The sequence below is a fragment of the Paramormyrops kingsleyae genome, chromosome 19 (genome assembly GCF_048594095.1).
Source record: "Paramormyrops kingsleyae isolate MSU_618 chromosome 19, PKINGS_0.4, whole genome shotgun sequence".
Classification (NCBI taxonomy): Eukaryota; Metazoa; Chordata; class Actinopteri; order Osteoglossiformes; family Mormyridae; genus Paramormyrops; species Paramormyrops kingsleyae.
This window is the reverse complement of record NC_132815.1, coordinates 2,084,240-2,101,619: the sequence shown is the minus strand read 5'-3', so window position 1 is coordinate 2,101,619 and position 17,380 is coordinate 2,084,240. Positions and strand designations below refer to the sequence as shown.

Here is a 17,380-nt window from a genome sequence, read left to right as displayed (position 1 = left end):
CTCTGATAGGCTGCTAACCCTGAGGCTGTGTGTAAATGTCCTCTGAAAGGCTGCTAACCCTGAGGCTGTGTGTAAATGTCCTCTGATAGGCTGCTAACCCTGAGACTGTGTGTAAATGTCCTCTGATAGGCTGCTAACCCTGAGACTGTGTGTAAATGTCCTGATAGGCTGCTGACCCTGAGACTGTGTGTAAATGTCCTCTGATAGGCTGCTGACCCTGAGACTGTGTGTAAATGTCCTCTGATAGGCTGCTAACCCTGAGACTGTGTGTAAATGTCCTCTGATAGGCTGCTAACCCTGAGGCTGTGTGTAAATGTCCTCTGATAGGCTGCTGACCCTGAGACTGTGTGTAAATGTCCTCTGAAAGGCTGCTAACCCTGAGGCTGTGTGTGCATGTCCTCTGATAGGCTGCTAACCCTGAGGCTGTGTGTAAATGTCCTCTGATAGGCTGCTAACCCTGAGGCTGTGTGTAAATGTCCTCTGATAGGCTGCTAACCCTGAGGCTGTGTGTAAATGTCCTCCGATAGGCTGGTAACCCTGAGGCTGTGTGTAAATGTCCTCTGAAAGGCTGCTAACCCTGAGGCTGTGTGTGCATGTCCTCTGATAGGCTGCTAACCCTGAGGCTGTGTGTAAATGTCCTCTGATAGGCTGCTAACCCTGAGACTGTGTGTAAATGTCCTCTGAAAGGCTGCTAACCCTGAGGCTGTGTGTGCATGTCCTCTGATAGGCTGCTAACCCTGAGGCTGTGTGTAAATGTCCTCTGATAGGCTGCTAACCCTGAGACTGTGTGTAAATGTCCTCTGATAGGCTGCTAACCCTGAGACTGTGTGTAAATGTCCTGATAGGCTGCTGACCCTGAGACTGTGTGTAAATGTCCTCTGATAGGCTGCTGACCCTGAGACTGTGTGTAAATGTCCTCTGATAGGCTGCTAACCCTGAGACTGTGTGTAAATGTCCTCTGATAGGCTGCTAACCCTGAGGCTGTGTGTAAATGTCCTCTGATAGGCTGCTAACCCTGAGGCTGTGTGTAAATGTCCTCTGATAGGCTGCTAACCCTGAGGCTGTGTGTAAATGTCCTGATAGGCTGCTAACCCTGAGACTGTGTGTAAATGTCCTCTGATAGGCTGCTAACCCTGCGGCTGTGTGTAAATGTCCTCTGATAGGCTGCTGACCCTGAGACTGTGTGTAAATGTCCTCTGATAGGCTGCTAACCCTGCGGCTGTGTGTAAATGTCCTCTGATAGGCTGCTAACCCTGAGACTGTGTGTAAATGTCTTCTGATAGGCTGCTAACCCTGAGGCTGTGTGTAAATGTCCTCTGATAGGCTGGTAACCCTGAGGCTGTGTGTAAATGTCCTCTGATAGGCTGCTAACCCTGAGGCTGTGTGTAAATGTCCTGATAGGCTGCTAACCCTGAGACTGTGTGTAAATGTCCTCTGATAGGCTGCTGACCCTGAGGCTGTGTGTAAATGTCCTCTGATAGGCTGCTAACCCTGAGGCTGTGTGTAAATGTCCTCTGATAGGCTGCTAACCCTGAGACTGTGTGTAAATGTCCTCCGATAGGCTGGTAACCCTGAGACTGTGTGTAAATGTCCTCTGATAGGCTGCTAACCCTGCGGCTGTGTGTAAATGTCCTCTGATAGGCTGCTAACCCTGAAACTGTGTGTAAATGTCCTCTGATAGGCTGCTGACCCTGAGACTGTGTGTAAATGTCCTCTGATAGGCTGGTAACCCTGAGACTGTGTGTAAATGTCCTCTGATAGGCTGGTAACCCTGAGACTGTGTGTAAATGTCCTCTGATAGGCTGGTAACCCTGAGACTGTGTGTAAATGTCCTCTGATAGGCTGGTAACCCTGAGACTGTGTGTAAATGTCCTCTGATAGGCTGGTAACCCTGAGACTGTGTGTAAATGTCCTCTGATAGGCTGGTAACCCTGAGACTGTGTGTAAATGTCCTCTGATAGGCTGGTAACCCTGAGGCTGTGTGTAAATGTCCTCTGATAGGCTGGTAGCCCTGACACTGTGCCCTGTGCATCCTGGGACAGGCTAATGGCTCCAGGCTGACATCCTTTAGCTAAGTCATAGCAGCTCTGAGTTTTCTGTCTGAATCAGCTGCTTTATGCATGAGCCTGTGAGCCGTTTCTCTGTCAGCCTGGTTAGTGCTGCTCAGAATCACAGGTAATGTTTCTGTCCGCAGTGCTGCAGTGTGTCAGGCATTAACGCGTCTGCAAACAGCAGCAGCTTTGCAGTTTGTCTCCCTTTGCTTGGCCTCTTTCTCACCGTCTCTCACCATCGTTTGCTGCTCTCACTGCCCAAAAAACCAGAATCTAAAATAGCTTGAGGTTAGTGCTGAACAGCAGATAGACACCCAAGTGTCTCAAGACGAGTGACAAGCTGTGAAACAATGAGAACTTCAGATAAAAGAGATAAAGACAGAAGAGAGAACATAGATGGTAGTTAATATGACAGCTAACATGTTAGTGCAGCACAATGTAGTGACTTTTGAACATTAATAAAAAGATTGAAATAAAAGATTACAGTTTTTCTTCATTGCTTTGGCATCATGCTTAACATTTTCACAACTATAAGAGCATTTCTCAAAGCAGTTCATGCATATAGATCAACATTGTAGTTTAGCTGCAAAAGCCTGTAACTCACCCAAAGCTATTAACTCAAGTCTCCACAGCAAATAATTCCACCAATGAATTAGTCAGTGCTACTAAAATGAAAAGTACAATCAGCATCTATGTCACCATGAGAGTCAAAATACTGTCAGTGTGTCAGTGTAAGTATGCAGGTTCTGAGCTCCACAATGCTGAATGACAGTCGTTTCTCACTCTCTCTTTGTCACTGATCATTTTTCTTTAGCAAACTGTTACTTATTCATGTCAGAAACACCAGTTTCAACATTGCAAGGCTCTACATCACAGTATGTAAAGCTCACTGGAAAGAGGAAGTAGTCATATGCACATGTAACTTCCTCAGATCTCAAGACACAGTACAATAGCAAACACATAAGTCACACAGCATTGTAACACAAACACAGCAAAATGGCACCAAAAGCATGTACTGTGGGATCCAAAAACACAGCAATGCACTGTAATTTATGGAATATATTTTGAAATCATTTTGAAAGTTTGGTCAACTGTTTTGCATGTGGTGCCTTACATGACAATCACTTACATGTGTAGTTTTGGGTGTAAAATTATCACAAATGGAAGTGTCACAATCTATTTTGACCAACAAGACTAAAGCAACTGAAAATTGTGCCAAACGGTGACATTTGTACAAAACCATTTGTGTGAAGCAATGAGGAATTACGTTCAGCTGTGCAGAAGTGACATTATGGTGTGGGAATTACACTTGTTCTGCAAATATTAATTGTCATTTGAGAAATGCTCCAAAGCGATCGATAAAACCTGCATTAGATTACATTTATTCATTTAGCAGACGCCTTTATCCAAAGCGATGTAGCACAGTGAGAGACGTGTCAGCCAGTCCCTGCAGTGACTGGGGTAAGAGTGCTGTATAGAGGACATTACTGTCACCTAGACTGATACACAACATGCAAACCAAAAGCCCTGGTTCACAGCAGATGTGCAGGAACTACTGAGAATCCAGAATGCTGCTTTACATCTGGCACTGAGGAGGATCTAAGGGCAGCAAAAGCCAACCTGTCCAGGTCTGGCAGAAAGGCTTAGTGCTCCTCTGCAGAGAGGGGACACAACACCTCTCTGCCAGTAGAGACACCGGACGTATGTGGCATGACATTCAGGCCATTGCAGATTTTAAAGACCCCCCTCACTGCGCGGTAATGACAGTGAACCAACCCTTTTATGCAGGGTTTGGGGCACAGAACAATGTACCACTGAGGAAGTTTACCCCTCCATTGGATGAACAGCTCTGTCTGCCCCCAGCTGAGGTGAGGAAGCCTCTAGCCGGAGTTAACCCCTGCAAAGCCAGCGGTCCTGATGGTTCACATGGCTGTGCACTCAGGGACTGTCTGCACCAACATACAGACGTGTCGTCCTTGCAGCATACAGATGTGCAGCTATCATACCCATCCCAAAGGTGCCCAGTGTGTCAGGCCTCGTCGACTCCGTCCCTGTGGCACTTACCTCAGACATCATGAAGGGCTTCCTGTCAGTATCCTGGGCCACACTGGAGCCAGTTTGCCCACTTCACTAGACCCACTGCAGTTTGCATATCGTCACAATCGGTCCACAGAGGACACAGTTTCCATGACTCTTCACACCACATTGGCCCATTTGGACAGGAGAGACTCCTATGTGAGGATGTCAGGTCAGTGTTCAGTACAGTCATCCCTCAGTCACTGATTGAAAAGCTGACTTTGCTGGGCATCAACACCTCTCTCTGTAACTGGGTCCTGGATTTCCTAACTGGAAGACCACAGAGTGTGAATATTGGTGACAGCATCTCCAGCACCATTACAGAGTACAGGCTCCTCACAAGCCTGCGCACTCAGTCCAGTACTGTTTACTCTGCTGACCCATGACTGTAAGGCCAGGTCACACTCAAATCACACTGTAACATGTGCTGATGATGCCACTGAGGTGACAATCAGCGGGAACGAAGAAGCAGCTTATAGAGAGGAGGTGGAGCAGCTTATAGAGAGGAGGTGGAGCAGCTTACAGAGAGGAGGTGGAGCAGCCTACAGAGAGGAGGTGAAGCAGCTTATAGAGAGGAGGTGGAACAGCTTATAGAGGAGGTGGAGCAGCTTACAGAGAGGAGATGGAGCAGCCTACAGAGAGGAGGTGAAGAAGCTTATTGAGAGGAGGTGAAGCAGATTATAGAGAAGAGGTGGACCAGCTTATAGAGAGGAGGTGGAGCAGCTTATAGAGAGGAGGTGGAGCAGCTTATAGAGAGGAGGTGGAGCAGCTTGCTTACTGGTTAGAAGAGAACTACTTATGCTTGAATGCAGCTAAAACCAAAGAGATGGCTGTGGACATCAGCAAAGTAAGAAAAGTCCTTCCTGCAATGTAGAGAGTAAAAAACATGGAGTTCCTTGGCAGACGCCTCACCGAGGATCTTATCTGGAGCTGCAATGTCTCTACTCTGGCCAAGAAAGCAGAACAATGCCGGCACTTTCTGTGGCAGCTTAACGAGTGCAGCTCCCCCCACCCATCCTCAGGATGTCCTGCAGGGGGCGACAGAGCATCCTGACAAGCTGCATTACTGTCTGCTGCAGCTCCATCAATGATTAGACCCTGCAGCAGGTTATAGGAACAGCAGAGCGTATCACTGGGACTCTCACTGCCATCCCTGGACATCGACAAAAAAGCTGCATCTGTAGAGCCGTCAAAATGGTGACAGGCTCCTCCCACCCTTTTGACAGTCTGTCTGACCTCCCACCACAGAGGAGGCTCCACAGCCTGCAGGCCAGACCCACCCGGATGAGAAACACCTGTCTGCCCCTCACACGATACCCATAACTTCCCAACAACAGCTGGAACTATTTATATGACCACTGGAGCGTATCTATATCAGTGCGTATCTGTATCTCTGAATTAGTGTGTATCTGTATCAGTGTGTATCTGGATCTGTGCATATCTGTATCTGTGTGTTTCTGTACCTGTGTGTATCAGGACCAGGAGCGGTAGGAGCAGGAGCGGCTGTGTGGTGAGTTGGCCAGGTGGGGACAGGAGTGCGACCATCAGAAGTGTTTTATTTGTATGTTGTACATATCATTTGTATGTTGGATGTATGACTGACTGTCAGAGGTGAGAATGGTGACATGATGAATGATGGAGCAGATGGTTTTTTATATTTTTTTGTTATTTTTCATTTTTATATCTTTACCACATTCCAAAATGTATAATGGCCCCGAAGAAGCAACATTTCACGGTACTGATGTGGGACTCAGTACAAAAACGCTTGTGCTCATGTGTCCTTATATGTTGATATGACAGTGAAGAATCTTGAATCTTGGGATGAGTCCAAACCCACTGAGTCTCACACAGTCCCCAGTATGCATTACGTCCTGTGTGCATATTAACCTGCTTCTTTACATGGAGAAATGTCTTCCTAAGCGTGCAAAGCCATGGTGAAGGTTTTTCACTATTATTATTATTCAGCTGCAGGAACTGAAGGATTCTTTCATTGTGATATTTTATGTGCTTTGAATATTTTGTTTTTTTTCTTTACTTTTTTTGCTGTTGTCTTAAATAAACCGCGACTGCATGTTTGCCGATTCAGACGTCACTGTGAGGTAAAGCACAGCACAGCCGTGACGTGGGGCTGCTTCTGGGGCCCTTTGGCCTTTTCACACTCATTCAGCACCAGCTCTGTGCTCACAGACAGCCGACTGTCTGGGCTAATTGCTCTGTCAGCCTGTTTACAGGGTCTGTAAGCTGGACTTGAGCCCGTTAGAGGAGATGTGGGGGAATGAGGCTCCTCTGAATGTCTTTGGCTTTTCTCTCTGTAGTTTGCTTTTTGGGGTTCAGATTGTTATGTTTGTGCCTCTTCATGAGACCTCGCCCCCCATCCTGTGTTTGTATGTTGAGTAATAAACTAATTTCTGCTCCTTTGACCTGCCTTGTTATTCACTTCCACCCAACACTCTGTCACAATTTTGAACAAAGACATTCGTTTACATTTTTCAAAGTAATGAGCTGAAGTCGCCCGCAGCCTCCTGCCTACGAACGCCAGCGACTGCCTTAGCAAAGGAGCTCAGGCGGCTGGCAAAGGGCCGAGCGCCACATAGCAGCTCCGTACCTGGAGTCTCCCTCCAGCTCCTCCTGCTCGACCAGCGTGGCCACGATGGGGCCCATCGGCACCTTGTCAGTGAGGGTTAGGTTTAGGGTTAGGTTTAGGTGTAATAGGCCATGGTGACGGGGGACAGGATGAGGCGGCTGGCCATGGCGCTCATCTGCTTACACAGCCTCTCCGCGTCCTGGCTGATACGCTGGTCTCTGGCACACAGACACCAGCGTCACTCTCCGGCTGTATAGGCAGCGGCAGTGTGGCCCTCGCTCTTTATCACGCGTGGTTTCAGATGGCGCACACTTATTCACACTTCAAAGAGGCCTTCGGCCAGGAACCACAGGGCTAGGAGGAGCCCAGAGACCCGGGCCGGGCGACACAGAAAGGGCCGGAACTGGCAGAGCAACAGATGTTTCATGGCACTGAACTACATTAAATGCTAAAACATCACACAGCAGCTGAAGCCAAAGCATCACTGTACACAGGGCCATGTGAATACCGCCCCGCGTTTGATACACGGGCGCGAGTCAGTCACTGAGCACAGCAGCCGGGGCGTACGGGTTGTCCAGATCCTCACGCAGCACGTTCAGCGTGTAGTAGACCCTTCCCTGGAAGTAGGAGCCATGAAGCCGCTCAGTCAGAGCCCTCCGCCAGCTCACATACATCAGGCTGCAGATGTGCTGGTTCAGGTTCTTCAGCTGAGCGAAAACACAAAACTGCCATCAGACCCTGCAGCTGTGAGGCTGCAGCCCGGCCTGCAACATCCAGAACCATGTGTGAAGGACAGAACAGTGTCAGTGTTCTGTATCAGTCCTGCTGCTGTGCTCCACAGAGGAACTCAGCGGGTCTGAAGGAGAATCCGAATTTCACACCATCATTAATCCCGGAAAGTTTACTTCATGGAGAGAATGGAGTTTTTAAGATGGTAAACTGACTGTTAACTAGTTTCATAACTGAATTCATTACTGATGGTTACTGGTTAAGGGTTCCCGTAAGCCCTGTGGATGTCTGACTACAGACTCCTGACCTTTGAACTTACCATGCAGCAAACATCAAGAGGCCTTTAAAACCAGGACAGTCTTTGCTTGGAATGACACCCAGTTGGTAAATTATCAGCCATCAGGCTGGAACGGTGACCTCACATCTCCAGCATGGTGGGTCTGAATTCCACGTCTGCTGCGTGTCTGGAGTTTGCATGAGCTCCCTGGTTCTGCAAAGGTCCAAAATACAGCAGGCTGAAGACACACAGTTACACTAATTGGCATCTCTGAGTATTTTGTAAGGTCTCACTCTGCAACCCTGACCAGGATAGATGGTTAGAATATGGACATTCTGAAATGCAGTGACCATATTAGCCCAATACTCATTCAGCTTCACTGGCTTCCTGTCCAGTACAGGACTGAGTATTATCACATGCTGTAAACCTAGTGAGCATATCACCCTGATACTCATTCAGCTTCACTGGCGTCCTGTCCAGTACAGGACTGAGTATTAGATACTCTTGCTTACTTTCAAAGCCTTTCATACCCTTGCTCCTAGTTACCTGGCTGACCTTTTACACTCTCATACTCTCTCCGCTCCTCCTCACCGGAATGACTTACTATTCCTTCTGTTGGACTCAGCACCATGGGTGGCAGGACCTTCAGCGCTCAGCACCTACACTATGGAACTCTCTCCCCCTCAATATCCAGCAACTGCATTCAGTTTAAATCGCACCTTAAAACTCATGTTTATATTAGCTTTCTCTATTTCAGGAATTTTTTTATTTTCACTCTTGTATCATTTATACTGTGTATGGAGTTTCTTATTTATCGTTGTTTATTATTATAAAATGTTACTAAGTTGTTTGTGTATGGCGACATTGAGTGTCCTGAAAGGCACCTGTAAATAAAATGTATTATTGATTAAAATTAAAACTATTAATAATAATAATGATTTTCCCTGTGCTTCTTGGAATATCCCCCAGGACTGACATCCATTGAGTGATTGGTAATGAGAAATATTTATTTTTTGGCTATTTGTCTAGTCATGCTTTTGCACGGGACTGACAACATTATGGTGGTTTGTCAATAAGGGTGTTATACCTGTTTAAAAAGGCAAGTTCTAAAGCCAGCAGTTTTACTGACTGAAGTTCATTAATGGGCCTAATATCTATTTATATACAGCAAACAGCTCTAGCTGTGCATTAGCTGCACGTAACATATATCCTACATGACTTAAAGACCCTGACCAGGATGAGCTGTTATAAGTTGGATGAGTGGATGTATCTGTGACGTTTGGGGAGATGAAGGACCCCAGTGCAGCTGTGGAGCAGGAACCAAAGCAGCACAGGCCAATCATATCCACAAAGGGCCAGTGTGTGTGCAGGTTTTTTGGGTAACCTTCAGGTCAGCTGTTCAAACCCAGGTGTGAGGACTGTTCAACCAATCAGTCCTCTAATTTGGGAGTTACAGTGAGACCTGCACACACAGCGGCTCTTTCTGGGTAAGATTGGCCACCCCCGAACAGGGAATGGCACTGGGAACGACACCGATGACAACGACCGGACTGGGGAGCAGGTACTGATATATACAGACTAACAAAGAGTATGATTGATTAGACCCAATAGGGAGGACAAGGGATGACCAGCAGCACCCTCTGTTGGCCAAACGGGAGCATGACAGTATTCCTTTATACCACATACTGATTACAGACATGCATATACTCATCTACCCCAAGGGAAGGTAACAGCTGGAATATATTGGTGGAATCAAGAGAAAATGAGAACACAGGAAAAAGGTACGATTGGTCTGACAGAGAGAAAAACAGCTAAAACTCAAATTTTATACAATGAATCAAAAAAATTCAGCAAGTTTCTGTAAAAAGATTTACTTTATTGATCCAACGGGAAATTCTGGATCCTGTACATAACAACATGCAATATGAAGGAGAGCTGCAGGACTGAGCAGAGAGCAGGGCTCACTGCTCTCATTATATACACAAATGATATAACTGCAGGTCACTGGCAGGCTGTAGGGCCGCCCTGTTCCTCTCTGGAGCTGCTGAGAGAGCAGGGCTCACTGCTCTCATTATATACACACATGATATAACTGCAGGTCTGATTTAGATCAAAGCCGGAATAACATTAGAAGTACAGTAAGTAACTCTGGGTCAGCGCATTTTCAAACAAGCATCACATGCGTAACAGATCTTACACATATACAGCGTGTTTAGAGACAGTGTTACATCTGCCACACTGCAGATAATATTCATTCATCAGCCTGTCGCCTATGGAAAGAAACGCTGCTGGTGCAGTCACTGCGCTGAGCGATGCTCCTCTTCCTCTTGGTGTAAACAGCAGCTCCAGTGAGCAGAGGGACGATCAGGGCCAGGAAGAAGAAGGAGAGCCTGACGGGAAGCACTAGGAGAAAAGCACTGTCATGTTATCAGAGTGACACCATGTGGAGGGTCAGGGAGACGCATGCTGACAGTGAAGGTGACAGTGAAGCGTCACACTGCATAGTGTCAGAAAGGGATTAATGAAGCAGACTGGGCATGAGTCTGACTGTCAGAGAAATGGCTGCATATATTCAGGGATCCTGCAGGATATGAGCGTCTTAATCAGATTTACATGAATGCATTTGTCTTCAGTTATTATACTGATGCATTAGTCAGACATTTAAACACACGGTGATAAATACCTTAATGGTAAACTCACTCACAATTTCACAAATATCACATCCATTATGTATACGTATTACTCTTACAAAACAACTCTGAAGGTAAAAACTGGAAACCAGAAATGATATCACTGTACCTGCTCCTGTAGCTGTTGCACCTACAGTTGTGTGACTTGTATGGTTAGTAAGGGAACCAGTGTGAGTTGGTGTCTTCAGTGTAGTTTCTGTATGATCACTGTTGTCTTCAGGACTGTCTGTCCATTGAGTACAGACACACACAGAATTTTTTGCTCAGTTTCTACCACTAACCAGCTGGAGAATGTTAACTTGAATCAGACACTGTTAAGGACTAAACACTCATGTTATTTTGGTAAAAGGGTCTCACATTGAGGTTTTGTAGGAGAAAGATGAACAGTCACAGAAATGGCTGTGGATGTTTTCTCTGTCGGTCTGTGTTTGTTTCCTGTAGTTTTACCACGACCCTGTTCTGGATAAACAGTAATGAAGCTGGAAGTTACTTAAGATCTTTCCATGATGAGCTTTTCAGTAACAGCACTTTATTAAAAAGTGAATCTGGGTGTGGAAACACACTTTCATCCCTGCTAAGGGGACCTGATCTTTTTAAAATTAAACATCCTGAATAAGCAGCTGCAGTAATACACTGTGCTACTGAATCATAGTTTGCTTTATTATACTTATTTTTTAATATTCACACATTTTATTTTTGTAAGATTTAAATAATATTTAATATCCAAATATTTAACATTTCCCCGCAACCCAGGAGGATAAACGGGTTGGAAAATGTATGGATGGATATTTAACATTTATTACATTTCTTTAACTGCTGAATTATTTCTTTTTAAAGGATTTTAAATTTAAATTTAAAAATAGATCTTTAAAAAATCACAAACCAGAAATGAGACACCGTACCTGCTTGTAACACCCAACTCTCAAGGGTACAAACAATAAGCTTAAATCAAGGGAAGAAATTGGAGGATGGGCCAGTAGGTTCAGCTGCTGGAGCACAAGGAGCGTTCAAATCAGACATCAGAAGCCAGACTTTAACAAGAACCCTTTTTAATATCCAATAGGAAATTGTAGAAAGAGGAAAAGAAAGATAAATAAACAGACAAATGAATGAGTAGTTATTGACCCAAAAAGTTAATTTACAAATTTAACAACAGCAATATTTCAATTTTGGTATAAAACAACCTCTTTTCAAAATTTAAAATTTTCCTCTCAAAGAAAACTTCTGGTGCAAATTATCAGCAAATAATAATAAAAAAATAAAATAAAATATGCAATTCAGGAAAATAAGGTTTTATGCTAAATCAAGTTCAAGTCCAGTTCAGAGTCTCAAAAAAATAATATTCTTTTGATTGTGAGTGAATGAATGTGTATGTGTGTGTGTGTGTGGAGCTGCTGAAGAGCTGTTGTGGTGACACAAGCTGGGCCTACCACACTGGAGAGTGCAACAGGGTCTGTCCAGTTAATTCAGGCAAAAATCACTCCTTTAAAGGGGTCCGAGTGGGAAGGCTCGCCATCAAACGTCACAGTCCAGAGGCAGGACGTCAGCCCAATCAAAAAAACCTGACCTGCCAACAGACATGGCCAGTAGAATACGCAGAAGAAATGCACCATCAACGTACGCAGTTATACAAAGTAGCATCACATGTCCACAACTTTGACCGCATTAAATCAACTAATCAAAAACACAAAAATCACTTACATACCCAAAATTAAATGCAACAGTATCTCTCTCCATTACAAACGTCATGTAATAAAGCTTTTACAACAATCCTCTCGACTTTACATAATAAACAGAATTAACTTTTTTTCCCGTTCATTTCAAATTATTACATTTAAGATGGCTGCCATCAAAACCTCAACAATGCAATTTTCAATTTTAAAGTACAACATTAAACCTAAAATCTCCTTTTACAACATATAAAGAAAATAAAGCTTACCGATCTCCGTATGAGTGAATACACGCCTAAAAATGGCCGTGGCAAATGCATCCACAAAATTTAAAGATGTAAGCAGCGTTACATGAAGCCTACAAAATCCGTCCAAACTCGCAACCGAATCCTCAACCTATGGAAATGCTGTAAATATTTCCGTACTTTTATTAGTGTTCGTCGTTATTAAGCTCCAGTTTTTTCCCAACGCCAAGGTAAATCTGGATGTGGAAACACACTTTCATCCCTGCTAAGGGGACCTGATCTTTTTAAAATTAAACATCCTGAATACGCAGCTGCAGTAATACACTGTGCTACTGGATTACAGTTTGCTTTGTCCTTCTCATTTTCAGCTGGGGGGAATTTCTAGAAAATTGGCTGTTTTCAATAAAGTGCTGTTTATGAAGATGCTCAAAGTATGAAACAATTCTGAAGTTCTTATGTGAAACATAAAAAGATCTTTGTAATAAATACTAATAGCCTGAACTTTCTGGTACAACCCTACATTTTTTTAAATTGATTTAACATTTGGCAATTTTTCTGAATAACTACTTATAAAGAATTTCATATACCAAACACAAATGCTTTTCTGAAAGAGTGTGTGCAGCCCGTGCTTATATCATAGGCAGTCCCCGGGTTAAGAACAGACAACTTGTACTGAACGGGCTGCAATAAAGTCCATTATATAAAACTTTCAGGTTAACACAATGGTTCATAATAACAAAGTTTGTGACGCTAGTGAAACTATTGCATGGCTCTCGGTACAGTACAGTACAGTGTAGTTGCGTTTATTATTACCATATAATTATTATTGTTATTATGTAATGTATTATTATTATTATTATTATTATTCCGACTTACTGTAAGTACAAATTCAACTAAAAGACAGACTTAGGGAGCAGATCTCGTTCGTAACCTGCGGACTCCCTGTATTTACCAACAGCGGTAGGTTTATATTCAGTTTACTCTTTAATACTCTGTCTAGTGCCTGACATTACAGAGACAGATCAGCTGTCAGATATGAGAAGGAGAGTTCCTACCAGGGCTGGATGTGAGCTTCACCTCCCCCGTATCCTTATCCAGCAGCTGACATCGCCATTCCGTCTGGTCCTTCTCTGTCCCCGGATGGTTAATCGGCAGAGTGGAGATGCAGGGGTCTGTGTGTGTCTGGGAGCTGGGATCTCTCTGCCCCGGGAGGTCTGTGTCACTAACCCACTGCAGAGTGAGAGATGGGGGACACCGTCCATCATGGGGGTACAGGAGACACTGCAGGGTCACGGCGCCGCCAGACTGCGACTTTCTCACTGTAAGAACACAGAAAGCAAACAAAACCAGGGCAGAAGTACAGAGAAGGGGCAAAGCGAGAAATCGTAAACCGAGAAACCAAAACCGTCATACACAATAATCAATCAATCAATAAGCAAACCAAAAAAACAATCCAAAATATGAGCAGAGCTCTCGAAGGGTCTTGCTGTCCGGCTTTTCACTCCGGGAACCAGGAAGTGACGTGCGACGCATTGGAGGAGCCGTGGGCGGGATCTGGTCAGCAAGGCGGAGCCAAGATGCAGCCGGCGAATGACGACGAAGGAGGGAGGTCCGGAGATTCTGCAGGGCTCACCCTGGAACTTACGGCACATAACACCCCCCCACACAAGAGCGAACCCGACAGGAGTTCGCCATCACAATCCAGATTTGCACAATCAAAGCACCCAAAAACAAAAGAACTGAGAATCAGGAGAAATAGAAACCACCTGCGAATAACCGAGGGTAACGAGATGTCAAGTAGAGTTTAGATTCTCTGCCCGAGCCCGAGCCCAGACCCGACCCGACCCGACCCGTGGGCCGGGTCGGGCCGATATTTCCTGCCACTATCTTCGGGCCGGGCCGGGCCGGGTCGGGCCGGGCCGGGCCGGGCGGGGCCATGATCAAGCATTTGTGTGTGTTTTTTTTTTTTTTAAATCATTACTTAATTAGCCTAATTGGGTGGAGAGCTATGCCATAATTATAAATGTAGCTCCCTCCCGTAAGACACGAGCACAAGAGTCCTTTGCATTTAACTGAGCTGACGGTTTATTCGAAAGACAGTGGCTTCGTTATTATCACCATCATGGCAGACGTGAGAACTAAATACAGATACGGAAACACAAAATCAAGCACATTTACTTACAATATTAGCTAACAAACATTGAAATTCAAATGAAATATAAACATAAATAACAATAAAGACAGCTTAGAGAATTCATATACAGTTAACACGAACCTCAGTTAGCATTTACATTTACATGGCTAAATACAACAAACTTAACTAAAACTTAATTAACACATACCTCGTTGGCTGCTTACGGAAAGATTTAACCTTTTTCTTAACCCTTTACTTAAAGTTCGATGCCGAGCACACAAACTGGTTCCAGCAGCAAGCGAACTGGATAAGTGAAAACGTGCTTTTCTTCTAAACGTGTCTCAAAAATCCATTCTGAATAAACAAACAATGCAGTTTACATGCTTCGTCCTTGTTGCATTTTTCATTAAGATAAATCTAAACTAATTTCTGTAGTTCAAACAACTTAGAATTGTAGTTGAGAACGTCTGTTACAACGGCTCACGTATTAAAAAATAGTCGGGTTTAAATCGGGCTCGGGCTCATAATTACAGTTAATGTGTCGGACCGGGTCGGGCTCGGACACAAGGTGCACGGGCTCGGGTAGGGTCGGGTTAAATTTTTTGGGCCCGATCTAAGCTCTAATGTCAAGGTCTGGAGGGGACACTTTCCGCACTTGATCGTGGTCGTAAAAAACACACGCAGTGGGGTGGTTCTTGAAGTCTGTCTTCTCGACAGCGGAGGCAGGACAGGACACCAGGGAGAGATTTGCTCCCTGAGCCGTAACTAGGGCTTCCCTCGTGGAGGGAACTTCAGGGGGATCAAGGACATGGCGAGCAACAGGGGTGTCAAAATCGCACAATGAAGAAGTTGCTAGAGGGGAGTCAGACATAAGGGTATCAGCCAGGACAATATCCACGAGCCGGCGCCGCTGGGCGCGGAGCACACATGCAGGAAGCACAGTTGGGAGTTCCACCGCAAGATCTGTACTAAACAGTGGTTCGGGAAGGACTCCAGGCAGAGGAACAACTCTTTCCCCCGCAATGTCATTCCCCAGAACAAACGTGATGCCAGGGACAGGAAACTCTTTCTGCACCGCAACACGCACGTACAGTAGCCAGAAAAGTCAGGGGTCCTTAAGTATACGGTGTGTAGGGGAACAGCGGTCACACGTAGATCGATGCCTTGCACCAACACATCCGTACCACAGTAGGAAGTATCCGCGAGTGGTGCGATGCCTTCCACCAGGAACGACTGAGCGGCCCCTGTATCCCGCAGGATAGTAACAGGGTGCCGGGTGTCAGTCTCACTAAGCGAAACAGAACCAGCAAACATAAAAGGTACAAAAACAGCGTCAACAGCGGAGGACGAGGGCGAAGAGTTGTCGGGGCAGGCAGCAACATTAACTTTCCTTACAGCAGCCAAACGAGTATTCTTGCGCCGAAGCGGAGGGCAAACAGAAATGAGATGACCAACTTCATGACAATAGAAACATTCCCTGGTTTCTACGCGTGGGGTAGAAACAGCCGTCTCAGGGGTCGGCACCGATCTAGGGTGGAGTTTACGAGGCATAGGGGTAGGAACAAACACGGTTCGATGGGTCAGTACGAATTCATCAGCTAGGGTGGCGGCTTCCGCAAGAGACGTCACCTTTTGTTCATTCAAGTAAATAACCACACGATCAGGTACACAGTTCTTAAATTCTTCCAACAAAAGCAGTTCCTTTAGCTGGTCAAAGTTAGTCACACCACTAGCGGTACACCATTTATCGAAGAGGAGTGACTTCTCCCGAGCGAATTCCACGTGGGTTTGCTGGGCGGATTTACAAAGTTTCCGGAAGTTCTGCCGGTAAGCTTTGGGCACTAACTCATAAGCCCTCAAAACAGTAGCCTTCACAACATCATAATCTAGACTCTGTTCTAAACCAAGAGCCGAACATACCTCCTGAGCTTTCCCCACGAGTTTACACTGTAGCAGGAGCGACCAAAGGTGCCTGGGCAATTCAAGGTGGTCGCGATGCGCTCAAAGATAGGGAAATATGCATCCACTTCATTTTCTCTAAATATGGGCACGAGTCCAATATGGCGACTCACGTCAAATCCAATGTTCTCCCTCTCAGGGGATCGAGTTAAACCCAGCGGAGACTGAGTATTAGGACGCACGTTCTCGTCCGGCGAGCCTACACCGGCACGAGCGGTGGAGCGAGCAGTTTCAAGGGGCAACTTACGGCACATAACACTTGACCTGTAGTTAATCAGTTGGAATCAGAAATGGCTTATAAGAAAAGGCAAAGCCCTCTAGATACCAAAATAAAGTTTTGCATCATTCATTGAGTTTTTTCATGTAATTAGGACAGAAAGGTCAACTTTTGCCTGGACAAAAGTCTTGTCATATACAAAAATAATGTAGAAATTATACATATACTTCATTTAGAATACACAAACATGCTACAATAACATCAGAACATAAAGTCATGGTGCCTTGGAAAAAAAATAATAATAATGTGTATGACTCCCATGAGCTTGGAGGACCACATCCATACGTCTTGGCAATGACTGAAATAACTTGTTGATGAAGTCATCTGGAATGGCAAAGAAAGCAGTTTTGCAGGACTCCCAGGGTTCGTCTAGATTCTTTGGTTTCGTCTTCCAAGCCTCCTCCTTCATCTTACCCCAGACATGCTGAATAATGTTCATGTCTGGTGACTGGGCTGGCCAATCCTGGAGCATCTTGATCCTCTTCAGTTTCAGGAACTTCAATGTGGAGGCTGAAGTATGAGAAGGAGCACCATCCTGCTGCAGAATTTGCCCCCTCTTATGGTTTGGAATGTAATGGGCAGCAGGAATATCTTGATTCTTCAGGCTGTTGATGCTGCCATCCACTCTACAGATCTCTCGAACACCCCCATGGATGTAACCCCAAACCATGATTTTTCCTCCACCAAA

The 17,380-nt window shown here is 45.2% G+C and overlaps 1 protein-coding gene and 1 long non-coding RNA gene across 2 annotated transcripts in view; both read right to left on the bottom strand.

The window, feature by feature from the left end:
* LOC111843825 (uncharacterized) overlaps window positions 1-17,380 on the bottom strand; it is a 90,301-nt gene that overhangs the window by 22,028 nt on the left and 50,893 nt on the right. The gene's annotated exons all lie outside the window — the stretch shown is intronic.
* On the bottom strand, window positions 9,949-13,744 carry LOC111842658 (uncharacterized). Its single transcript, XR_002837966.2, has 4 exons — window positions 13,378-13,744; window positions 10,765-10,866; window positions 10,517-10,633; window positions 9,949-10,120 (listed from the first exon to the last, which is right to left on the bottom strand). It is a non-coding gene; the product is annotated as an uncharacterized lncRNA (long non-coding RNA).